A 27705-nucleotide genomic window follows, 5' to 3' on the forward strand; every position below is an offset into this window, starting at 1 on the left:
GCATAATCCAATTACAATTTTTATTTCAAAATATAACATGATCCGTGGTGGGACTTGAGAACCGAATGTACTCAGAGTTGGTTCTTTTTTCCTCCTTTAAAGCAGGGTTCTCCTTTGCATGAGATTAGGGCTGACTGCAGGCTGATTTGAAGGAGCTTGTTAGGAAAACAGAAGTGCTCATGGGCTATAGCCTCTCCCAATAGCCTCATCCCTAGAGTCACATGTCATTCTGCAGCAGTCCATGAAGCCCTGGTCTTCCCCAAACTCCCTTCACTAATAATAGTTGTGCTCATTCCCTTACCATTTGAAGTCTTGAGGGGCTCTCTTGCCCTTGTCTACTTGCTGTCTCTGTCTACATCTCTTTAGTCTCTCTCAAGTTACTTTCAGACTCTCTGCACTATGGGAGCCGTTCTCCCTGGTGGAGGGTAGTCTGGGAAAATAAGGAGCTTTGAGGCAGCCAAGAGTTCCTGCAATCTTGTGTAATCAACTCTCCTTTCCTGTTAACAAGCACCGGAGACAATGAGCTTATAACGAGAAAAGAGCTATTTTAGCTTATAGTTGAGGAAAGTGAAATGCTTTGATTTGACACAGTGGTTTTGGAATTCACCTAGGGAGAGAACCTGGAAAGAAATGCTGATACAAAGACCACAGAGGAGTGCTGCTTACTGGCTTGCTCAGTAAGGCTTGCTCAGCATGCTTTCTCTTATAACCCAGGATAACCAGTCTAGGACTGGCACCACCCACAATAGGCTGGGTCCTCCCCTCAGGGATCCCCAGTTAAGAAAATGCCTTATAGCCAGGTCTTATGGGAACATTTTCTCAATGGAGGTTCCCTCCTTCTATGTAACTCTAGTTTGTGTCTAGTTGACATAAGAATAGCCAGCACAGACTGATAACTTTGAGCTCACAGTGCTGCCCACTGGTACTGGGAGGTTAAACACTCTCTCATTTGTCTCAGAGATGCGTGTTCAGGCCACTGATGAGGAGCAATAGTTGAAATCACCAATGGAGTAAAAACTAGCAGAAGCTAGGGCCTCCTAGGTTACAAATAGCAAAACATTCCCTTGAGAAGAAAGCAAAGGAGGAGGATGGGAAGAAGGGTGTTGTTAGAACCCTAAAATGGACACCAACTAGCCTAAGGAAGAATTGATTTTATTATGGAGGAAGATTTCAGTTGCAAATGAGACAGATACCATTCAAATTGGCTTCCCGGGAGCAAGGACAAAGGGTGGTTGTCTCAGGAATTAGACCCTCCAGAGTTATCCCTACCTGACCAGCCTTCTTGCTATTCTCACACTCCAGGAAACATGTGTGATTTATACAATGAATCCTTTCACTACAGATCACAGTTTTATGTCAGATTTGTTACTTTTCTGTAATCAAAATACCAACAAGAAGCATGTCAAAGGAGGATGGGTTTATTTGACTCACAGTTCAAGACAGATACTGTAGCTCTTTACTGTTTTGTTATTTATTTCTTTGCTACTTTGTGGGTTCTTCATGGGTTCTTCTTCTGTCTCCTAAGAACATCTTCTCTGGCTCAGCTCAAATGCTCCTGTCTCATCTGTCACCAACTGTCTTCTCTTTCCACTCCGTTCTCTGTTCCTATTCATCTGTTTCCTGGAATCTCCTCAGTACTGCTTCTGAATCCTATTCCTAGCTCCCAGCCTCAACTGGCTTTATAGAGCTTTTCCTGTTCCCAGAATTCCAAGAGGCAGCTAACACTAAAGGGCATAGGGACCTTTAAAGGGCCAAGTACACTAAATAAATCATACTTCAGGATACAGTCCATCGTATCCATCACAGGGAGAGGGATGGCTGCAGGATCTTGAGGCAGCTGATTCCTTTGTGCCTGCAGTCAGGAAGCAGAGGGAGACTATGCCAAAGGTTCAGCTCACCTCCTCTTTGTTGAGTCAGATCTTCAGCTGGGTCATCGATGTCACCCACCCACATTTAGAGTGGGTTTTCTTTTGTTCTGTGTGCAGCTTTGGTTCTCTCAAAGTGCTTACCCAAATATTGGATTGTTATCGGATCAGCACTGACAGACAGAATGGGTGATCTCATGTCAATCTGAGAGACATGGAGCTGATTTCAGATCAAGACAATAACTCTGAATCAAACTTCTTAGGATTGAGTCCAAATTTATCCCATACTAATTGTGTACTTGTCCATGTTGTTTGGCTAGCTTTGGTACCAATTCCTTTATTCTTGAAATAGATATTTTAGGCTGAATTAAGTCTTCCCTAAAGATACTTCAAGTCCTAAGCCAGGGTGCCTGCAAATGTGACCTCATGGAATTGAGGTCAGTGCAGATGTAACCAAGTGATTTAAAGGGAATCTAGTGACTTTTGTCCTTAGAAAGGGAACTTGGCACAGACACGCAAAGGGGACTGACATATGACCAATGTGGGCATCAATCGCACTGAGCAGCTGATAAGGCAAGGAAAACACCAAAGATGGCCAATGACCCCCCCCCCAAAGGCTAGGGAGAGTAGAGAAGGTCTTTGGAGGGATGGTAGGGATGGTTTGTTATCTGACTTGAGACCTTTCATACTGTAACAAAACAAGTCCTGCATGCCAAGCCAACCAGTTTGTGGTCACTCGTTTTGGCAGCCTTAGGGAGCCAACAATGTTCATCACGCTTCCTGCCTTTGGCTGACCACATTATTATTTATTGCATTTGCTATCTCCTCCAGAGAGGATGATACACCTTTGCCCTGCAGGTAGCAAGCCTGGCCATTTCATTTGGTTTGGCCAATGAAATATGGGTCGAAATGAAATGCACACCTGCCAGGAGAGGCTGGTTCTGTTCTTACCTCGCCCCCTCTCAGGAAACACTGACTCTTCATGTAGAAAACTCCTTCATCCTAAGTGTGAAAATGAAAACACTGGGGAGTCAAGTGGAGGCCAACCTGCAATGAGGATACACAGGAATCAACAGAGAGCCAGACCTCTGTTCTCACAAGGCCCTGACATTGAGGATGTTTGTTGGCGCAGCAGAACATAGCCTTATACAGCCTTCACTGTATGGAAGGGTATGTAGTTTTGATAGCATGATGCTGGGAAAACCTAGAGCTGGCATATTGCTGATATTATTTAGTCCTGGTGCTAACATCTAAGTTCAACCAGGGTGTTGTAATTACCGCATTGCTACCCCATGTAGATAAAATATAGGCTGCTTGCCACACCAACACCAGTAGAATCTGTGTGACAAATTCTACAGACGGAGGCATTAGACTTCAAAAGAAGGAGGTCTCCTGGAACCCGTTGTGGAACTCTCAGCTGGAACAAACATTTTAAGAGTTAGTTCTCATGGTAATTTTTCTGTTTTGTTTTCTTTCATTTCTTTTCTTAGTTACAGGTTCCTGGTAGCCTAGGCCAAGATCTTAAGCAAGAATAATGGGTAAGAAACCATCCCTTGAGATGGGTCACTAACATGACCTTATCCCCAGGGGAAACCAACACTTTACTTTTTAAATCACTTACAAAATTATTATGATAGATATAAACTCTCCCAACAATAAAATTTCATATGGCTACACATGTGTCATCGGAGATGGGTTTTGGCATATGGTAAAGAAAGCCTTAATTAGAAAGAATTAAAATAGTTTAAGTTTATACGTTGAAGATTTATAAAAAAAAAAATCAAGCATTAGATGCTAAACAACAATTGACCATATGGGGCTGGAGAGTTAGCTCAGCAGTTAAGAGCACTGACCATAAAGATTTATTAACCTGCTCTTGGAAATATGCCACTAGCCTTGGATGACTGCCCCACTGAATATAGCCTTTTAGAATTGTTATATTTTGATGATTTTTATTAATAATGATATTACCTGTTCTGTTTGTGATTCGCTGAATCAGAGTTGTAATGCTTGGATGATTTTTGCGCTTTACTGTGCCAAATGATTTCTGTTGGTATTTGTGATTGTTTCACTGGATACAGTTTCTAAGAGTTACAGTGTTTGGTTTTTTAATGTATAAAATCCCCTGCTTGAGAGCTACAAAATACACTCAGATTCAAACTGCCTCTGTGTTTCTGTTTGTCACTGCTGAATCCTTACCCACCTGGACTTTGAGGACCCTTATCCCAGGGACCCCCCCCATACCTAACTGGGGTGGTCCGTGTCAACAGCTCTTGCAGGGGACCAGGGTTCTGCCCTTCTCAGAACTCATACGGCAACTCACAACCATCTCTAACTCTAGACTAAGAGAGATCAAATACCTTTTTCTGGCCTCCTCGGGCATTATATATACACAGTGCACCGACACACATACAGGCAAAGCCACCATGCACATCAAATAAACATGAAATAATGTTTCAAATCCATACTCAGTTTTTTGAAAGATGGGAATGGTGTTTATGTATATCTTTTCTTCAGATTAATAATTGATTTTTGCACATATACTCCTATGCCTTTACTCTTTCTTATCTGCACTGTATCACCAAAGCCTGGGAGAACATCTGGTTTATAGCAGATTCTCAATAAACAGAGACAGGAAATCTCCCAGCATTCCCTCCTCTTACCTGACTTCCTATGTAATGTAGAAAACAGTAGAATTGTTTCTATGGCTACCTGTTGAGAATGTCCAAGCAATGTTTATAACTGACCATCTCATGAACAATGGATAAAAAGGCCGCCAAGAGTCAAATAAATCCTCAGCTGTTCCATCCTCCATTGCAAGTTCGGAGAGAAGGGCTCCCATATCACCAAGATCACCTAGGCTGACTAGACTCATTTTCACCCTTGGCCTGTGTATAACAGCTCGTCAGATGCCTCAGTGGGTGACTTAGGTTCAATGTGTCCCACACAGTCTGACCCTGCCTGTTTGCTCCCACAGTCCTGAATGCTGTAATCCCTTCTTCTTTCCCTTTCATTCAGTACATCACTCCCCGGGGTCTTCCTCTGAGGTGCATGCCTGTGCCCAGCCTTGGGCTCAAGAAGTACAGTGACTCCTTGCTCTTAAAGGTAACGTACACAGATGCTTCTACTACAGGAGCCACTGTGTTCTTCGAGAACAGTGCTCTTAGAGTGGTCCCTCCTCACCAGCCTTAACTTCCACAGGGAGACATGGGAAATTCCTGGTCCATTGAGTTGGTGGAAAAATACCTTCAGGTATTTGCTTTTTGTTACTCCATATTTCCCTGTGGAATCAAGGAGAAAGAAAAGCCCTGGGGCTGGAGAGATGGCTCAGCAGTTGAGAGCACTGAGGCTCCTCTGGATGTCCTAAGTTCAAATCCCAGCAAACTCATGGTGGCTCACAACCATCTATAATGAGATTGGATGCCCTCTTCAAGTGTGTCTGAATACGGCTACAGTGTACTTATATATGATAAATAAATAAATCTTTAAAACAAGAGAAGAAAGAAAAGCCTATCAGAGAATGTGTTATGCAGAACAGAAAGGAATATAGAAAAAGAAAATGTATACAGAAAGTCACATCGGGTGTGTGTGGGGGGAGATAGGGTTCATATATTTGTGACGATGATAGAAACAGAGACCTAAAAGAAAATGGGGCAGAGGGATTTGACTTATTTTGACTTCACTGTTGGGGATGGAACTGCAGGGCTTTGTGCATGGGACTTGAGGGTCCTAGTGCCGAGCTACTGTCCTGGGGCAGACTGTGTGTCACAGGAGACCAATAGTAGAATAGCCACAGGGAACCAGAAGAGTGGGTGGCAGAACACTAGAACAGAGAGCCCTGGGTGGGTGACAATGCACAGGACACTGGCAGAAGACAAGGCTAGGAAGCAGCAGCCACATCAGCAAAGAGCAGGCAGGCACGCCAAGGAAGCTGGCATCTGTTCTACACTCTGAGCAGCTCCTGGAGGTCTCTAGTGGGCAGTGATTGCCCTTGTCTTAGTAAGCACCCACCTTCACAGATGGGCTCAGTTTAGAAATCTACATCCCTCTACCTTCTTCTAGGTGTTCAGCGAGGTGGCCTGTTTGTTCAAGTGGTCCCCAAATTCTTCACATTTAATTCATTGCCAGTGTCTCAGACCTCCTGGTTTAAACTTTCCCAGAATGTCTTCTGTTTGAGTTGCTCCCTTTGACTAATGTCTGATATCCAAGCTAATGTCTTCTGCCTAGAAATATTGACAGGTATCCTATGCTAAGGTTAAAGCTCAAATCTGACCATTACTCCTGCCTTTTTTATATTCAATTTTTTTTTTTAAATTTTACACATATGGGTGTATGTTTAGCCTGCATGTGTATCTGTGCACCACCTGCATGCACACAGCATGCGGGAGCCAGACACCAGCATAGGCTCCTCTGGACCTGAACTTATATTTGGTTGAGAGACACCATGTGGATGATGGGAACAGAACCCTGGTCCTTTGCAAAAGTAACCAGTGCTCTTAACTGCTGAGCTCCCTGTACAGCCACTCCTGTTCTTTCTGTCCACCAATCCTTAACGTGACTCCTTCTGCTGGTCTCAGTAATGTCCCTGATTTGCATGAAACATCATGTGAGTGTTCCTTCATCTCCCTAACATGTCATTCATCATTTGGCTCATATCATTGCATCCTTTAAGACCCAATTCAATGATTCTAAGAAGTCTACCTAAGATCCAAGCTTATATTTGTGTAGCACTCCAATATGTCTGTCTTCTGGAGCACTGGTCAAGTTGGGATCCCAGTTCTCTGGCTGAAGAATGAACTCTAGAGAGTTTCTGACAATAGAAATCAAATCTTCCTTAACAGCCTAGCAGATGCACAGGAAATACCCGACTTGGGAAAGGCATGTCTCCTTGACAGAGACCTCTGCCAAGGAGACAGAGCTATTGGCATCTTGAGGTTACTATCTTTGAGCAGAACATCCAGCAATCACAGTGGCTCAGCTGCTGGTATTCAAGCTGTTAGCTGCCTGTTTGGAATCCAAGTAAGGAGGAGATGCTGTCCTTCTATGCTGGCATCTCCGGAACTCATCATGTTAAATCAACCTGTAACAACAGGAAAAGGACTAGATAATTTGCAACCAGTCACTAGCCACTTGTCAAGTCAAGTTAATGACAAGGTTAGCCTAACAGCTCACATCTGGGCGGATAGATGCTAACATCACACAAACTCATGTAACAGTACTACCACATTAAAAGAAAATGAAGCAACGGACTATGGAGATGACTCAGTTGGTAAAGGGTTTGTCCTATAATCACCAGGGACTGAGTTTGACCCCCAGCACCCATGTTTAAAAAATTCCAAGCACAGTGCTACTCGCTTAGAAACCTTGGGCTTGGGAAGTGGAAATAGATTCCTGAAGCTTGCTGGCCAACCAGTCTAGCCAAATCCATAAGCTCCACATTCAGCGAGAGATTCTGCCTTTAAAAATAAGGTAGAGAGCAGTGGAGAAATATTCCCGACCTCTGATCTCAACACATATGAACATACTTATGACTGCCCCCACCCCATCCCCACACTCAGCATGTCTGTGGCCACTCCCATGATCAGACCCAGGAAGGACTGGTAAGAATTGTGAGAGGAACTGAGGCAAAGAGGCAGTGGAGCCAAGCACAGTGTTATCAAACCTGGCTTTCCCTGGTTCCACAACCTCCATAAAATACCATCTAAAACCAGAGTAAATGCTTATTGACACGTGATGAGTGTTTAGTTTATAGTAGTCAATATTTCCTCAGTAGGCATCTGGGGAGAATGATAAAGATAATGATGTGAGATTTCAATGCCCCTAGTTTAATGTCATGAGACAAGAGAGAGGACAGATGGTCGTGGGATCTGAAGACCTTGGACCTCTATTCTGTGTCATGTGTCTGGTCCTCAGGGGGAAGGGCTGCCTCGGCATGAGGTCCTCTTTCCCCACACCACAATAGAATATATTCTTACGCCATTTTCTCTTTTTATGATCACAATAGTCCTCAACCCTTCTCTGGAGTTGATGGCTGTTAGGGAAGAGGATATTGTCTTCTATGATAGAGCCTCTGGTAAAGTATGTCCAAGAGAGATGACCTGGTTAAATTTAGTCAAAGAAAAGACACACACACACACAAAAGGCATGATAGTGGGAGGGGGTCATTTTGGGGAAAAGGGGTGTAAATAGAATAGCAGAGGGTGGGGTAGTAAGAACGTATAGTATATAGATAGATGTGTGAGATTATCAAAATTATATATTAATTTTTAAAAAGCAGATTTTTTTTTCTTAAGCAGAAGGAAGGGCTTAAAATAAACATACACTAAGACCAACTGTGATTAAGTATTGTTAAAAGCTGGACTATTCGGGGGCTGGCTTTAAGGTTTGTTTTACGGTCTCTTCACTTCTACACACTCTTGAAAGTCACCTTTATTTAAAACAGTGATTTGTTCCTTTAACTATGCCTGTCTCTCCCCACTTTGACAACAAGGTACCATTCTGCAGCCCTTGCTGGACTGGAAGGCAGCTCTAAGGCGGCCCCTTGCCTCCCAAGTCCTGGGATTAGAAATGTGGGTCAGCAGACCTGGTCCTATATACATGCATTTGAATTTTCTCCTGGAAGTGGGGAAGCAAATGAATGAGAGTAAAGGAAGCCAGTGAAGGCAATGCAGCCAGGTTAGCAGCCAGCGTGGCCTGCGTCCTGGTTTGAGCTTTTTCCTCCTCGTTCTTGGAGGACCTCCACCACAGCTGCCCCGTGGCTGCTCTATGCAGGGTCTGCTTTACTGGGCCTGAGAAGGCTTTGGACAGATGAAGCAAATGAAAAGAATGATTTGGCCAGCCCTCTAGACCCAAACGATACACAGCTGTAGATTCCTCCCACGCACAGCTAAAGGAGACAGAGTCTCAAACTGTCTGTGTGCTAGGTACCACAGTGAACAACACGGACCGGGGTAAGGGGCAGGAGACTCAAGCTCTGGCTTCAAGTGTGGGTCACTATCACTCGGACATACAGCAACTGCGGCCTCAGATGTTAGATGTGACACCATTGTTCCTTCCCTTTCTTCCTTCCTTCCCCAATCCCCAACAGTGCCTGACTAGCCTGTATCCTAAAGCACATCCCCTTGTCTCTGCCTCTGAACTTATAGGGATGGTATTACAGGCGTGAGGCACCATACTCAGCTTGTAGGTTTTGAAGGTGTTTGTTTGTTTAAAATGTTGATTTTTATCATTTATCACAAAATTAAATAAATATTTAAATTTATTTTAATGGACCTATAGCACTATCAAATGTGTAGGTAAGTGTGAGGCTTTGTGCCACAAGGATATATTGCATAATATGAAGATCAAGTCCCAGATATATGTCTGTCTCCTCAAACATCGTCATTTCCTTACATGGAAGCATTTTGAATCCTTCTTCTTCGAAGTACACAAGTATTATCATGATACAGAGTAGCCCTACTTTGAACACGAGAGTTTCCCACTTCTGTTTAACTGTAACTTCAAGAAAGACCAATCCACTACCTTATCTCTGCCTCTTCGCTTAGGATTCAAGAGTACTTGTTCTTTGGACATAAAGCAGAATGCTCACATCAGCCCGTGAGTGTGGGAGGTCTCGGACGTTCTCCTGCTGCGTGGACACCCCCCACCCCCTCGCCACAGGCCCTTCTGAGGACTGGAACATCGGTGCCATCAATACCGAGCTACCACAGCTACCACGGAAGAACAGCGGTGCAAGGACAGCTCCCCGTTTACCCTTCCTCTTCCGGGGTTTAATTGCGCTCACAAAGGCAGGCCCGAGGCCGCCGAAGCATCCCTGCGGCAGTCACAAAGGCAGGGAGACTTCAGGCTATGGCCACAAAGCAGCCTCTGCTCTCCCCCATTGTGTCCGGCAGCCACAGCGGTCTCAGAGCCCGCGGGAGTCTTACATATCTCCTACATGCAGCAAAGTGGGGGAACAATGGAACAAATTATGAACAAGCTCGGAGCGGAGCTGTGGAATTCTTCCCTTTGTGAGCCTTCCTCGCTGTCTGCTGGGACAGCTGGCCTGAGGGGAACACAGGGGTAGGGATATCTCAACAGGAGAAGGCCAGCCAGGGTCCCTCATTTCATACCCTTGTGGCAACATTAAATACTTGTAAAAAGTCCGGGGCAAAATCGAAGAGAAAGCCTTCGAAATGTGTGCGCTGAAGTTGTTCACAGTAATATAAGCACAGGATGTATTGGGTGGCTGTGTTTCCCCCTTTCTCTCTCCTCTCCTGTGGCCTTACAGAAGAGCTCTCTTCCCCAGTTTTGTTGGACTAGGATCATGTTTTCCCTGGATAATAAGAAGAAAGCATCCTTTGGGCAAACAGCTTGGGAACGCACCATTAATCATTTTAGAGTTCCAGGTGCAAATTCTTAAGATTGGTCAATAGCTGTTTTGGCATGGTCTTAATTGTAATGGTTTCTCTTTCTCTTCAGAGGCATTAAGGAAGTCACACCTTTGCTGATGTCCTAAGCAACATCAAGAAGCTTTTATTTGACAATGGGTCATTCAGAAACAACATAAATGGAGGAGCCCGGACCCACCACAGATTTGTGAAGTCCCCGCAAACCTTCAGAAAGTAAGGGGGGGAGGCTCCAAATTTAAGTTGTCCCTTATTGAATGTCAGACATCTGGAAAGGACTCCTTCAATGGAACAGAAGAATTAAACAAAGTGGCACATCCGTGTTCAAATTAGCCACAGACACAGTAATGTGACAGCCGCTGCTTTCTTTCCGAGCAGCAGAAGAAATACTTTGGGTTCAGAGCAATTAGAACAATTTCTTTCCTGGTAAGACTTTGAATATTTATTAGCCTTTTAAAATGGTGGTTAATATAGGTGCTACAGGAAACAGGTACATCTCTGAAGACAAAACTGAGAGCCTAGGAGGTAGGGATGGGAAGGAGCAGCCTACAGTCAGTCCCCTCCTCATCAACTGGGAGGTTCAGCTTGATGCCAGACGGAGCACCAACAGGCCCTCCTAGGTCAGCATGTGATAAGCAAAAGGATGCTAAGACAACTTCTAAGATGTCTCATCTCTCAGAGAGGCTCGCACGAGCAAAGTTAGAAGTCATAGGACAACAAACCAGTGAGTAGCAGAAGCTGGGACCGTAAAGATATTTGGATATGGCGATGGAGAAGAGGTGGTCGTGGCAGGGATGCTTCATGGACAGATCTCTGGGGCCCTCTGAGTGACACATTTATAAGGAAAGGCAAGTGTGGGCAGTCCAACAGATGCATAGAAGATGGTGGCGCAGAGCTTAAAGCCAAACGACTGTGCCTGGCACCACATGTCTCTAGGGTCCTCAGTACAGTCCGGGCCTCTGAGCCCTCACCTTGGATGCTAGACAGACTTACGATTTACAGTTAGGGTTGTAAACTGCTACCTTTGGTCCTCCTGTGGAGACGTGTCCTGCACAGACGCCTGGGTCTGAGAGGAATCATGTGAGAGCAAAGATGACTGCTGTTGAGCCTGATAGAGACAGATTGGTAGGATGGTGACCTTGAGACTCTCAGTATCAGAATATCAGCGATTCGGGGGAAGACGATGAGATTAAGTTATTGCCTCTATTTCTGACAAATGTTTGTGTGTTTTCAGTTAAATGAGCCCAACAGTAAGTCACTTGGGCAAATCATTTATATCAAATGCTATACACCCTGCGGTGCTATTAGCGGAAATAAGGATTTTTTTTCCCTAAAATGTATTATGTCCCCACAGAATTTTCCATGCAGTATCCTTGAAAAAATAAAACGCCAGAAAGAGACATGGCCAGGCTGGTCAGTAGAATAATTTGGCAACTTTGCAATAGCTCCTACTTTGCCACCTGCCCCACCTTCTCCCACAGAAACAATGGGAAGACAATTTTTGAGGACAGCACCTACAATGTCCTTGGTTAGCTGCTCAGAGCTTTAGTCACTGTCCATATCCCCACAGACCCTTGGCAACAGGTTGCATCTAGTGCAGATGGTCACTCTAACATACACTAGAGGACTGGCTTTTCCTTCCCACCCCCCACATCCTATGATACACCTTTTTCTCCCCTACACTCAGTTAAGGCAGATCATTCCCATAATCACTGAGATAGATGCACCCAGACCACAGGTGCTAAAAAAAAAAAGACAGAGACAAGTCTAAAATGTATTTCCTAGGACTGCAAATGTAGCTCAGTGATTCAGGGTTGGAAGGAAGAAGGAAGAGAGGGAGGAAGGGAAGGAGGGAAGAAGGGAGGGAGGGAGGGAGGGAGAAGAGAGGGAGAAAGGATGGAAGGGAAGGAAAAAAGATGGAAGATCATTTTCCAGAAGCACAGAGGCTCTTCCTCGTCCTCCAAAATTCTTTTACTAGTACGGGCTTGTCTTGATTTCTACCCATTCTCCATATAGATCCACATAAACAAATTCCCCAAGAGTCCACACACCAAGCACACATGCATTCTGGAGACATCAGAAGTGCTAGGCAGCAACCCTCCCTTCCGTCCCCCCACCCCCCCCCCCCCACATTCCACAGGAGATTATTAACTGTCCCCAGAGAAGGGGGGCTGCTGAAAAGGAAGAGACCCAGTTCATATGCTAATCCCACAAAAGCAAGTACTTCTCCTCTTGCTAGATTTACGGGAGCAAGAGGGCCCAGTGACAACGGCTCAGGGTAAACACAGTTTCTACACCAACCTCCGGGTGAGAATTTCATTTCAGGAAGGCGAAGATGGCTTTTTTTGTTTAGCTTGAAGTCACGAGGTGTGTAACCTTTTATTTCTCCTTCGCTCCCAAATGGAGGCTTTCACACCAAGTTTTGTTTCCCGACAAGAGAAAGAAAAATCATGGTCCTTGGCTCTGCCTCTTGGGTCCCCCACCCCCAAGCTTTTGTGTTCCCAGGAGACCCTGGTGCTCTCTGGCGAACTGCACTGGACAGGATTAGCCCACTAGTTACAGCCTTCAAGGAATAAAAATCTAACACCTTGTTCCCTTTCTCGGTTCAAAAGCCACTGCCACCAGGGTACACTGGTGGTTTGAAAAAAGACTATAATTCATATGCAAACTAGAGGAGGATTTTCATGATTTCATAATAAAATGTTGAAACGCTTTGATCTGGAGTTGTAAGGAGCTGTGAAACAGAGCTTCGGAAACAGACAGATATTTGTGTAAGCATCCTTTATGTATTGCCAGTGCGGAATAATAACATATCAAAGCCCCAACTTACCTCATCTGCCTGGTACAGCCAAGGCATAAATAAAGAGGAACAATGGAATCACTATTACTCACTCTCGGAGAGCCAGCGACATCACTGTATCCTTTATAATTGCTGGCAAGAAGATTAATGTTTTGTTAAATATCAGAGCAAGGTCACAAGGGGGCTCGCAGGCCTGTCTAAACACCCAGTCTTTAAGCTCCTTCCTTCTCACTTGCTTTATTTTGGAAATGAACTTGTAGCATTTCATCTAATGATGGTGATTTTGCCTTTGAAAGACAAGGGTTGCATCTCTGAACACACTCACATAACACAAATGCGCACATTCACTTCACATGCACACACTCAGTGCTGTGTATACCACAAGATGCACATACACTCTCTCTATACACACACACACACCACACCTGCACACCACATGCATACACATACACACCACATATTCAAACACACCACACTCATACCCTTATACACAAATACAGACACACACACACACACACACACACCACATGCACACACATCACACATATACACACATGTACATGCCACATACCACATGTGCACATATACCACACACACACCTATATACAAATACAGACACACACAAACACACACACTCACACACATGCTCACACATGCACACACATAGCACACACACCCCTAAACACAAATACACACACACACACACACACACACACACGATTTCTCTAAATGTTATTTTGGGAATAGGGTTGATTTAACTGAGAGCATATGGACAATGTTGTTATGAGGTGACCTTGCCCTTTGAACCAACATGGATAATTTATTGCCTGTCACTGTGGCCAAAAGCAAGAAGTATGTGCTTAAGAGAGAGACTTTATTGGGGTCTGGGGGCTCCCCCCCCCGTCTCTCAAAGACTCTCAAAGATTGCTGTCATCATTCCCCGAGCTTCTGTTATGATTACCCTATATGTCTGTGCTTAGATGTTTCCAACAGCAAACAGTTCATGACCCAGAAAAAACAGAATATTTTGGCTTGCCCTGGCATTCAGCACCTGTTTAAACCAAAGGCCTTTCAATTCTGTGCACAGGTCAGAAGGCTCAGCCAACAACTGGAGAGGGGTACAAAGCTATAGATACACATCTTATAGGCTGTTTTCAAACCCAAGTCCCCATGCTATTGTTGAGGACCCTTCCTGCCTCATTTCCCGGATGTGGAAAAGAAGACAAGCAGCAAATCCACAAAGCAGTTGTTCCCCCTTCTCACATGAAGACCCTTGTATGCATCTCCAAGCTTGCCTTTGTAACAAGAGGAACTGGCCACGGTAGTCGATGTCCATCCCCCAGTGATAGCTCAATATTTTTCCAGGCAGTGTCATATCTGTGACACAGCAGCAGTCGGGCAACACTGGGCTCTAGCCGTTGTCATCCGAGCACCTGTGGTAGGCTTGGCAAGTTCTTCAGGACCAGCAGAGTAACTCTGGGGGCACGGATGCTGTTGGTTTCTGCGTAAAAGTCCTGTCTACTCGCTGCACTCACTCGCGAGAGCGCCGCGCACACCGCGGGGATGCGGTGGAGCCGTGGGCTGCAATGAGATACACCAGGCCAAACAGTTCCACGTGGGGCTTTATTTAAGATAGGGAAGGGTAGGGGCGGGAAGGAAGGAGAGAAAGAGGGAAGAGGGAAGAGAAAAAGGAAAGAGGAAGAAGTGCTGCCCCGTTATATACCGGTGGTGACATAATTACAGGTGAAGGTAGGCTATGGAATTCTGGGTAAACGGCAGCTGTTGCCTTGGCAACAGACCTATACATTGCCAGCTTTGCAGGCCTCGGGTACCTACAGATGCTCTTTACATATTCCCAGGGGGAGCAGGACGGTGCTCAGAGGGCTTAGGGTCCCCAAGAAGGTTCTTACAGGATGTGGCAAAGTCACAGAAGTGGTGATGGAAGGCAGCCCTCACATCAGGCAGGACTGAAAATGAAGTGTTGGAGAATGCTAAGTGACACGGGGTGCTTGCCTTTCCAGGGACCCCCTCTGCCTCTCCTCTCTTTATGGCTTGTCTGGGAAAAGAGGTTTTAATTACAGCTCTAATTTTAAGATGATCTGCTTATTTGTTGGGGGTTTTGTTGTTGTTGTTGTTGTTGGTTTTTGTTTTGTTTGTTTGTTTGTTTGTTTTTTCTCCCCTTGAAGCTTGAGGAGGAATTAAGAAGTGAAGAAGACAGCTTGGACTGAGGTTGGTGTAAGAGGCAATTAGATGTGAAAGGATGAAAGGATGGCGTCCTGACTTGGGAGACGTGCCACAGCTTCACAAATCACGGTGGCAGCTGGGACTCAGAGCCACCATTGCCCTGTGCCCTCTCGCCTCCGTCAGGTTGACTTGAGAAGAGGGTGCTCCCCCTTATATGGATACCTGTGCTTCCTGGGCATGTGGGTCCTCAATAGAATGCTGAGTCAGTAACAGGACAGACCGACAAATAATAGGCTGGCAGAGTAGGGAGTGGACGGATGGAAAGGTGATTGTAGAGATTAAATACAAAGTAGACCACAAAAGTAGCCGTCCAGCTACAGCATGACCCGTAGTGCAGAAGTGGCCCACTACTTGATTTTGTAAATTGGGTTTCATTGGAACACTGCTCAGACCGCTCCTTTACATTTTAGTCTGCTCCCCACAAATTGCATTATCATTACCCAGGACAGGTGGCTTATTAGCTATATGTTTCTTAATAATAATAAATGTAGCAGCTCCTGCCTTTGGACCGTCTGCGTCTGGGTGTCATGGCCATGTGGCAGGGGCTGCAGGCAGCCTGTCCCAGTGCTGCCTGCAGCCTGGGGACTTTGTTTCCAAGCCCCACACAGTGCGTTACACCTGTCACAGCACTTGGGTAGGCTCGGAGGACAACTCACTTGAAGGCTTAGCAGCAAGGGCCTGTATCCGCTGGGCCAGTTTGTGAGCTCAATGACACGGGATTCCTGACTTTATCACAGGAGAGAACTTTGGGATACGCCAGTAGGAAGCCAATTTGGAGTTTATGCAGAAGTTTAAACAGGGTGGGGGGGAGGTGTGCTCAGGGTTGTGAGCTGTAAGATGAAACCGTGAGTTACCAGAGGAGTCTTACTGTAGTGGGGTTTCTTGTGAGAAACCCACACACTGTACATTTAGAATTGAGAAAGGAGAAAGGCCCTATATGTTCAGGCCTTAGGCATGATGAATTGCTCTCTTAACATTCTTAATTATTTTTTGTTTTAAGAAAGTATCATCTCTATTTTGGCCGCCTTTCCAACAAATGTTAATTAAGTTGGGCTTCTCGACTCTCAGCTGGACAAGGCTTCAACCAGACTCTGGGAGGAGGCACTCCTTTCTGGCGTTGTCTTCCTAATTCACCGCCTTTCTGGTTTTCCTCTTGTGAGAAGGGTTCCTTCCATTTTCTTTGTTATTGTTTCTTTTTGTTGTTGTTGTTCTGGGACAGGGTCTGTCTATATAACTCTTGGCTGTCCTGGAGCTTGCTATGTAGAACAGGTTGGCCTCAAACTTACTGAGATCCTCCTGTCTCTGCCTCCTGAGTGCCCATATTAAAAGTATGAGCCAGCCACCCAGCTTTTGTTTTGTTTTTGTTTTGTTTTTTGTTTTTTGTTTTTTGTTTTTGCTTTTAAGTAAGCATTCCTTACTACCAGGGTATTTTTTTCATGACTTTTGTTCTTTTAAGTATATCTGTGAATGCTTGCACACTCGTGAATACACAGCACGCTGCACAAGCGAAGGTCGGAGGATGACTACTAGAAGTTGGTTCTTTTCTTCCACCATGTAGGTCCGAGGCATTTAGAAATAAGTACCTCTACCCACCAATCCATCTTGCTGGTCCCGGTTAGGTTTTAATAAACATTTATTACAGCATGAGTGTTGCTACTTTGTTTCCAACCCAATTCCCCAGTAAAAGAAAGCTCAACTCAGTAAGTTAACAAAACAAGCTACAAGCCTAGATGGGGCAGACCTCCCACTACACTACTCTATTTCCATCTATATTATCCCATATAACTTGCGGTTTCTCCAGGCCACGAGCTTCTCTCTCCCTGCCGCCTTTCCATTGATCTCCCGTAGCTCCTCCCCCTCCTGTTTATCCCCGTTGCTCCTCCCCTAGACTCTCAACTCCTCCCACTTCCTCCTATCCAATCATTGGCTCAAGCCTTTATTTGAAAAGTTAAGGTGGGGAGAAGGTTCACAAGGCAACTCCTCATCTATGGCACCTCTGAGGAGTGGAATTAGCATCAAAATACAAGCTCAGGGCTATCCACAACACATGAGTATAATTTATTCTTCCAACAGCCCCTTTTAAAATACTATAATTAAATCTCTCCTTTCCCTTTCCTCGCTCCTACTTTTTTTTCAAATGCATGGTCTCTCCTCATTAATTGTTATTGAATGCATATGCATATTTTCATATATATTCCCAAATATAAATCCGTTCAGTCCATACAGTGTTTTCTACTTGGCATTGAGCAGCCAAGTGGTGAGCTCTTCCCTGGGGAAGGCCACCTCTCCATCGCCCGGTTTTCCCCGGTTGCCTGTAGTTCTCTGTGTAGGGTTGAGGCCTCACGGTCTTTCCCCCACCCGTGTTGGCATGTTCATTAATATCATCTTTGTTCAGCTCACATTTGGGTAGTCTTGTTGGTGACACTTTATGAGTATGGATTCTGATCATCTTACTAGGAGATACACTGTCATAGCAAGTTCCCTCATCCCCTGGCTCTTACAATCTTTCCACCCCTCTTAGTCCCTGAACCTTAGGTGCTAAAGTGTTTTTAGACAATATCTACTGGGACTGGCTTGGTTTGGGTCTTCAGTAGTTCTGTTCGTTAATGGCCATTTCTTTCTTTTTTTTTTTATTCGATATATTCTTTATTTACATTTCAAGTGAGTTTCTCTTTCCTGGGCACCCCCCTCCTCGTAATGGCCATTTCTTACAGCTTGGCTATGAGTTGAAAGTGTCTCAAGGGCTTGTGTGTTGGATGTTTGGTCCTCAGTTTAGTGATGGTAGGGAGAGACAGAAACTTTAAGATGTAGAATCCAGGGCATGGTGGTGGTTCAATGGAGACTGTCCTTGGAAGAGCATAGCTACTGTGAAACCTGTAAGTAGTAATAAAAGAACAAGCATGGCCCCTATGTCATTTCCATGTGCTCTTTCCTATCTATACATAATTTCATCATGTTATACACCAAGTAGGGGAATTCCTTGCCAGACCCAACTCTATGATGTTCAGACAAGCAGCCTCAAAAGCTATAGGCTAAAGACACCATTTCTCTACAAATTGGTTAACACTGGTAGTTCATTATAGTAATAGAAATAAAATAAATCAATAATAAAGCCACGTGTTCATGTTTTTCCTATATGAATTCTGTTGAATACGCTGGACAGGAAATAACTATATAAGCGCATTTTGGTAGGCATGGCCAATAAATGAAGTCAAGTACTTCATCTGGTGTTCATATACAGCAATGATAACCATGTACATTGCAGAACAAAGAAGAGTCCAATATTGTTTGGGAGCTAGACAACCAGTGTTGTTAGGAGGATTTTACCGTTGAAGTTAGTGAGGTCTTATATAGATCGGTTTGGTTCTGGTACTATTTTTCTATTGCACCACTTTCTCTTTAGAACCTAAGAAGTTATCCCCACAATACTCCAGAGTGTTATAAGCTTAACATATAAATATGAGAAGTGGGATTATTGTGCTGTCCCAAGCATAATGCTGAGCTGAGCTGCAAGACACACCTCAACTTTGCTTGCCATGGTCTAGCCTGCTGCAATAAGATAAACTCAGTTTTGTGCTCCTTCAACACATCAGTGAAACCAAAGACCAGAAGTCCACGGGTCTCCACTGCCTGCTTTAGGTCCTTTGATCTTAGTAGCAAGATGACCAAAGAACATGAGGCCATCTGAGAAAACACAGCTTCTAGAAGCTATTGCACAACAAGTTCAGCTTGAACCATCAGGGTCTTAGAGATGTTATATGAACTTGGCCAAAATGAACCATGGGAGGAAGCCATGTGGGAGAAGTAAGCCAAAATATATGTCCCTGGAAGGCAGATTGTAGTATTTTCTGTTTCATGTATAACGGCTACATTCTGTGAAATAAAATGGTGTGTGGAAGACCTGACTGACCATCAATAAATGTCACCACCTCACCCCTCTGAGGCACTTAGAAAGTCAACGCAGTAGGCTGTTTTCACACACCCCAGAATGATGCCTCTCCCTGCCAGCTATCCCTTTGTTTTGGGTGTGAGTAGAACCCAGAAGTTTGCAGAAATTGTAAGATGTGCCATCGGAAGCTAAGTTACAGGAGTTTGCAGACTCTGCCTCCTTTGTCTTTTTCTGGCTTCTTGCCTCCTTTGCTGAATCCAACTTACATGGTGTGAGCTGTCCTATAGAGCTCAAGGCTAGCAAAGCTAGGGCTTCTCTAGCCAATAGCTAAAAAGGAGCTGAGGTATCAACCTACCAGGCAACCTGAAGGTGAAGGCAACAAGTGTGTGTGTGTGTGTGTGTGTGTGTGTGTGTGTGTGTGTGCATTACTGTGCATGTAAGTGTCCTCTTTCCTGACAGAGGTATGAGTCAGCTGCCCACCCTGCCCCATAGATGAACAATCAGCATAATTGGTATCTTTTCTTTTGTTTTTCTTTTGAGACACAAAAGAAACTCTGAGCTAGAGGTGAGTGACAGATTTGTTTATTCTGTTACTATCTTGCTGGAGGAATTCTATTCTGGTTGCTCTGTTGCATGAGACATGACTCAACACTTAGAGACTTAAAACAATACGGTTTTTATTCTTCTCCTGATTCCTTTCGGGGATGGGTTACCAGGGATAATACCCAGAACCTATGTGTGCTGGGATGCTCTACTCCTGGCTTACATCTTCAGGGCTCTGGAGTCTTTAAGTCAGATATTTGGGGAATACGTGGCTTCAATCTTGCCTTAGCACCGGCAGATGTTGCACAGAGGTACATACATGGACCATGCCACCTCTGTCTGTGTTGGGTGATTTGACAAGGGTACAGGTTAATACTGTGAGGCTTCCTGAGAGCTCATGCCCTCTCCAGCACACATTCTGTCATGGCTTTTCAAATTGCAGCTGACTTTCCCAAGCGTGTGGAGTTCTGCCTCACTGCTCCTCAGATATTGTGAGAGAACTGAAAGGCACAATAGCAATTAAATGCCTTAAATAACAAAGGGTGCATTTTGGGTTTCTGCTGTTGCTAAACAGGGTCTTGATAGGTAGCCCAGGCTGACCCCAAACTTGTAAGCTTCAATTTCCAAAGTGCTGGGATTAAAGGCATCTGTCACCATGTCTAGGCTATGTTTTAGTTTTAGTTTGTTTTATTTGTTTTTAAAGTTTTGTTGTTCTTTTATTTTGAGACACATTCTCAGAAAGCCCAAGCTGGCCTCCAACTTGTTACAGAGCTGAGGTTAACCTTGAACTCCTGATCCTCCATCCTCTGCTTCCCAAGTTCTGGATGAAAGACAAGTGCTACCACATCTAGCTACAATTTAACGTTCGATCAAACAAGAGTTTACAAAATGTATTGACTCATCACGTTTATATCAGAAAACTCACATGACACTTGGGGAAAGGAAAAAAAAGAAGAAGAAAAGAAAAAGAAATGTATCAATTATAGTGCAAAGGTCAGTTCAGGTTGTGCTGCCCAACAGTTCTCTTGGTACTGACAGGAATACGCTATTTGGTAGCAACTGTCACAGAAGGTTACCAGTTCCTTGCAATGTGTTTAGTGTGATGAGCTGAATCTTAATTTAACTTTATTTTGATTTATTGACATTTGAAAGTCAAAAGAACATAATAGATACCATATTGGATCACACAGGGCTATGGAAATGTTACTAGTTCATCTCATTGTTGACTTTGAGTAGCAGTCTCAGACTTGATGGAGTAGTCCTGTCCCCTGGTATCTTCAGGTACTAATTCAGTTTCTCAGACTCTTACAATGAACTCACAATCAAACAACTCCATGAGTAACTGTTGACCCACAATGACAAGAAACTGAAAATTCTGACAGACTGAGGTGATCACATGTATACCATTGTTTCTGAGCCATGGGGCACTCAGAGTTCGAGAATTTCTAGTTGTGTTTAAGGACAGTTCTGGAAAAAAAGAGGGATTTCAGTTGATAGACTGAATAAAAATGCAGCCTTCTCAATGTGGTGGCCCAGTGTAATCTCTTCAGGTACTGGACAAAAAGAGGAAGCAAGGAAGCAAGAACTCAGATTGGTTGTATCGTCTGGGACACCGGCTTCCCCTGATCTTAGCAGTCCTGGTCTTCAGGGCAACACTGGACACTATTCAGCATTTGTTACTTTTCTCATCTGTGAAAAAAAAACAGCTCTGTGAACATCAGGTGCAAAATGCATGGTGATGGAAAGTTGTCTCTGTAGTGATGAGGGCATGTGATGGTAACCTCCTGAATCTTGTCATATCAAGAGGAAGGTGTAAGAGGAAGGAACCAAGAGTAATATACCTCCAAGAACATTCCTCCAATTACCCACTTCCTCCAACTGGGCCTACTTCCTGTTGGGCAGTAATTAACTTCAAGATAAACCTCCAACATGGACTGTCGATCTACAGTGTTTTAAAGGGAGGTGAAGCATTCCATCCTGCAAGGAAGCCCATTAAATGGAGAAAGTAAGGAACTGAAAAGCTTCAGGAAGTCCCTGAAATTCAGCAAATTTACTAGGCCCCTCCTTCCTCAGGGATGTAAATACTGGAAAATGGTTCTAATGCTTTGATTCAATCAGGAATCTACATGTCCAAACGCTAAATGTCCTTGTTCCCAGTTGGTTTTTGATCAATTAATAAAAGTGCCAGCAGCCAATGGTTGAACAAAGGGAGACAGGGTGGGACCCTTAGCGTGACACAGGCTAGGACGCAGGGGAGAGGAGAGCAGGATTGGGAGGAAGCAGTGGGAGATGGATGGACATAGAAGCTTCAAGAGACAAAGCCAACCAGCCATGTGAGAATGTCAGTGGGAGGCCACTGGCCACTTCTCCATTGGGCCTCGGGTACCAGGGGAAGGTTTAGGAATGCCCAGCCTTTGAGACAGTCAAGGCATTTCAAAAATAAGCTAACATCACAGATTCACTGGGACCCACTGGGAGCATAAAGTGGTGTAGCTAAAACTTCACACTACATGTAAGCAGTAAAGACTGTTGACTGACACTTTCAGACCAGCCAGGTGAGATGAAAGATGCAGAGACCAGCTGAGGTCTGTCAAAAACTGATTTTTAAACAAACTAAGATGTTTAGAGAAGCTATGGGCTAGCCAAGCTGCCTGGAAGAGATTCAGACCTGAAAGAGACATTCTCTAAACTTTCAATCTGCCTGCAAATTGTGCAGTAGGCTCCAGGTTTCCAGCTATCTTGAGCTGTCTGTCATTCACATTAGGATGAGTTTTGGGTGATATAGCTATATGGTTTCTGCTGCTATAGATACCCTTCACCCATAATCCCAATAACATAATTGAAATAATACTTACTGATTCAAGTTGGCGCTTTTCTTTTTTTGTATATGCCGGTTCTGTATCTTGGGTGAATAGTGTCACACAATACTTCTTAAAGCGTTTTCACCCTTCTCACATCAGCTAATAGCTGGAAAGTAAGTATTCAAACACATATTCCTGTCGGGGTCTTTCATCCTGTCAGATGAAAATCATTACATATGTTTCTGACCCCAGGTCCTCAGGCATTTCTGGCCTCTGGGTCATGTGACTAGTCATGTGATTTATCAGCCTCCATAGTCACATGAATCAATCTGTTTCTGTGGAAAATTCCAACTTATGTGTTGAATCAGATTCTCGGTGCAAGTCCCAGTCCCTCGAAGCTTTCCATGGTTTCTAGTGTCATGATGATATTGTATGGCCAGGGGTGGAAATGTGAAGAATGAGTTCATAGCTTATTGAGCCTAGGACAATAGTGAGTGAGGATTCTTCTGCCAGACTGCAGAGTTTAAGCCTGGACTTCGTCACCTCCTTAGACTCTTCTGGGCTCCAAGTTTCCTTTGTAGCTGGGCTTTCATCTTATTGTGATTAGATACTAATTAGGAAAGAGGCGTTTACTTTATAAGCAGATCAGTGTGGATGCGTTAAGACAATAAGCCATCATTGCAAGTTCTTTGTGTGCTTCTATTTGTTTCCTGTTCTTAAGACATTGGGTCAGTATAGACCAATATCACACCAGAAACTCTAGGGGGAACCAACTGTAGCCACTTTTTTTTTAATTAAAAATATTCTTCCACAATTTTACACATATATGATATACATTCATCATTCTTTCTTTATAAAATAGAGAATAATAAGAAAGCCTGGTAGGACTGAGGTGAATGAGCGCATTCCTAGCACCTGCAGGCCTAAAGAAAAAGCACACAAAGACCCTTCATGAGCAAGGTCAATCTGTATGGTTTCCAAACACTGCTGTGTCCTGGGTGCCTTAGCATCTCCATCCCAGTTAATGACCACCTATACTGGTCAGCTTCACATAACTGCATCAAACACCAGAGATTATCGACTGGAAGAAATAAGGTTATTTTGTCCCACAGTTTGCAAGGTTCAGTCTGTGGTCAGTTGTTCTCTGAGGCTTTGAGTCCTATGACTTAATATAGCAAAATCATATGGCACTCATATCCAGGAAGGAGTGCCAAAGGAAGCAATCTGGTCCCAACTTCCGGACTATACTCACAATGACCTGAATCCCTTTCATGAAGGCCCCACCTCTTACAACTCCCACCCCAGCACCCAACTGAACCAAGCTGGCGACTAGGCCATCAGCACATGGGCTTCTGGTGGACGGTCAGTATCCAAACCATAGCTCCACCTTTTGCAGCTGGAGAAACTCCTTGGTAATGTCATCTGTCTAAAGAATAACAGATCAAGGAAAGACATGTACTCAACTATAGACAGGATACCCCAAACCTTCAGCAGGCCAATGGCAGTCTAGAAAGAGGAGGCAGATTCTGGGTAGACACAAGTCTAGATTCCCCTCACAGTGGGGAGAGGCAGAGTCATCAGGGAAGAGGAGCCAAGGTAATGAATTGTGCATACACACTCTGGCACACAGCTCCCAGTGCACAGCCGCTCTTACAGGGTTCCAAGATGGGTCCTGGAAGTAAGGGTTACGTAAACTGCTGAGAACAGAGCAGGCACCTGCTCAAGACTTGGGAAGCTCCTACCACATTCCCTTGAGGCCCACAGTGGTGTCCAGCTGCGTAAGGTCCAGCTGTCCTCTGAGCCAGCAATGACCAACAGATGACAAGGAGTATACTTTATTTGAATTGGAGAGAAAATAAAGCCAGCTTAATCTCTTCAAAGAGAGTTCAGGGGCTGACAGGGAGATGAGAGGCCATGAGACCCCAGCGGCCATCATATTCTGAATTCATAAGGTCAAACTTTATAGCCCCGTTACTGCCACAGCTGATAAACCCTATCAAAGATCTGCTCTCTAATTTCTGCATTAACTTTAAAAAGATTTCCATGTTTTTCTTATAATGAAGGCCATGAGAGAACAACCTGTGACCAATGAATTAAAGAGGAAGAAACATATTTTTAAAAAACACTGTGTATACAGACTTGTACATATGAAGCTAGTAAAGTATATGTTACTGGGATCACCAGAGAAAGAGTTCCAGAAACGTGGCTCATACCAGAGTATATTGGGGCTGAATCTATAGTGAGAACAGAGAGGGATCTTCATATTTAACAGACATTCTGCATGGTACCAACACAAGTTGCCACTTGGGCTTTTACCTTTAAATTCAAATTCTTAGCCATTTGATGGCCTTGTTTGAGGTTTCCAATGTGCAATGTTGGGAATGTTATTTTTATTTTATGTTATTTTTATTTTACTCTGATTTGAAAAAAACAAAACAAAATTAAACAATATATTTGCCTACTTAGCAAAATTTTTAGTTTATAATGCACTATTTTTATTTATTCATTTTTATTTATTTATTTATTTATTTTTGTTTTTTTTTTTGAGACAGGGTTTCTCTGTGTAGCCCTGGCTGTCCTGGAACTCACTCTGTAGGCCAGGCTGGCCTCAAACTCAGAAATCCTCCTGCCTCTGCCTCCCAAGTGCTGGGATTACAGGCGTGCACCACCACCGCCCAGCTTATAATGCACTATTAATGACTGTAGTTTACCATACACTACTGAAGACTGAAGACCCAGCATTACCCAGCATATTTCTGAGACTTAGCCATCTTGTGAGAGTGTGTCTCTGCTTGAACCCTCAGTGACCATCATTCTATCCTCAGAGTCTATGATTTAAACTCTAAATTACTTAGCATAATAATATAAAAAAAGACATGATTTTTAGTCCAATGACTGGTTTATTTCACTTAGCATGATGTCCTCGGGTATCACCCATGTCCTTATATAGTATGGAGTTGCCTTTTGAAGGTTGCATAGTAGTCCCTATTTTTTCTTTCTTTCTTTCTTTCTTTTTTTTTTTTTGAAACAGGGTTTCTCTGTATAGCCCTGGCTGTCCTGGAACTCACTCTGTAGACCAGGCTGGCCTTGAACTCAGAAATCCACCTGCCTCTGTCTCCCAAGTGCTGGGATTAAAGGCGTGTGCCACCACCGGCCAGCTCTATTTATTTATTTATTTATTTATTTATTTATAAATGTATTTATTTGGGACCAGCTCTATTTATTTATTTATTTATTTATTTATTTATTTATTTATAAATGTATTTATTTGGGACGGAGAGATGACTCAGTAGTTAAGAGCACTGACTGCTCTTCCAGAGGTCCTGAGTTCAATTCCCATTAACCACATGGTGGCTCCCAACCATCTGTAATAGGATCTGATGGCCTCTTCTTGTGTGTCTGAAGACAGCTGCAGTATACTCATATAAATAAATCTTTCTTTACAAAAAAAAAAGGTATTTGTTTGTTCTCTTTACAACTCAATATCAGCCCTTCCTCTCCTCCCAGTACCCCCTCATGTAAGTCCTTCCTCATTCTATCTTTGAGAAGAGGAAGCTGCTCCCTTCTGGGTGTTACCAACACACATACTAACACACCACACACACACACACACACACACACACACACATTCCTCCCCGCACATCAGGTCGCTGTAGGACTAGGCACATGCTCTCCCACTGAGACCAGACAAGGCTGTTCATTTAGGGGTACAAGATGCACAGGCAGGGGGAAGGCAGGCAGCAGGCTCCGGGACAGCTCCACAGGAAAATCAAGCTGCCCATCCGCTGCATATGTACAGGGAGCCCAGGTCTAGCCTGTGCTTGCTCTTTGGTTAATGATTCAGTCTCTGGGAGCCCCTAAAGATCCAGTTTCCATATTTTTTTAAAAAAGATTTGTTTCTTGATACTTTATCTGTGCATGTGCCTGAATATATGTATGTATGTGTACCATTTGCCATGTCTGTTAGAGACCCGAAATAAGTATCAGATTCCCCCAGAGATACAGATAGCTCTGCGCTGCTCTGTTGTATGGGTTCAAGGGCCCTAGTCCATGCCCTCTGCAAAAGCAGCAACTGCTTCTATCTGCTGAGCCTTTTCTCTACCCCCCTTCATTACATATATTTTATATACAATAAGTACACACACATTTTATGATTGCATAGGCACACATACCACTTTTATTTTGTCTACTCATTCCTTGAAGAGGTTTTAAATGTAAGAAGTAAAAACTGTGGAACTCTAGAAGACATAGAGAGATGCACCATGCTGTTGGGCACAGTAAGATGGGTGGTGCCATGGGTGTGCAACAGTAGGAAGGAAGGATGAACAGGAGAATGCATAGTATCTTAGTTAGGGTCTTATTGCTGTGAGGAGACACCATGACCAAGGCAGTTCTTATAAAGCCAAATACTTAATTGGGGCTGGCCTACAGTTTCAGAGGATCAGTCCATTATCATCATGGTGGGAAGCATGGTAGCATCCGGGGAGACATGGTGCTGGAAGAGCCAAAAGTTCTACATCTTTATGGAAAGTCAGTAGCAAAAGACTACTGTCTTTTGCAGGAAGTCAGGAGGAGGGTCTCTTTTGCATATGAGTAAAGCTTAAGCTTAGGACCTCGAAGCCCACCCTCCCACAGTGACAAGCTTTCTCCAACAAGGCCACACCTACTTCAATGAGGCCACACCTCTTAATAGTGGCACTTCCCAGGGGGCAAGCATATTCAAACCACCACTCAAAGGAAGCTAAACCACTCTTGCATCCCAAAAGAAACTATTAACAGAATAGAAGACTGTCAGGGAGTGTGGGAAAATATATACAAACCATTATCCCATGAGTATTTGATTTCCAAAATATATAAGATGTTACTTCAACTCAACAGCAGATATAGAAACAGCCTTGAATGGATGTTTCTCTAAAGAAGGCAAGCAAAGGTCCAGCCAGTGCATACAGAAACATTCAGTATCTCTCACCTGAAAGGAATATAGACCAAAACTAGAGCAGGATTCAACCTTACAGTTCTTAAGATAGCCATCAATAAATAAGGTCTGCAAGGAAAATGGAACCATGCTCTTTGGTGGAATGAAAAATGGCACAGTAAGTAAGGAAGTCTCTCAGAGTTCAGTCTCTCAGAGCCTGGAGCTCATCAAGTCCATGCCTGTTGCAACAGGTGTGGAAAC

The sequence above is a fragment of the Apodemus sylvaticus genome, chromosome 21 (assembly GCF_947179515.1).
Source record: "Apodemus sylvaticus chromosome 21, mApoSyl1.1, whole genome shotgun sequence".
NCBI classification, from domain to species: domain Eukaryota; kingdom Metazoa; phylum Chordata; class Mammalia; order Rodentia; family Muridae; genus Apodemus; species Apodemus sylvaticus.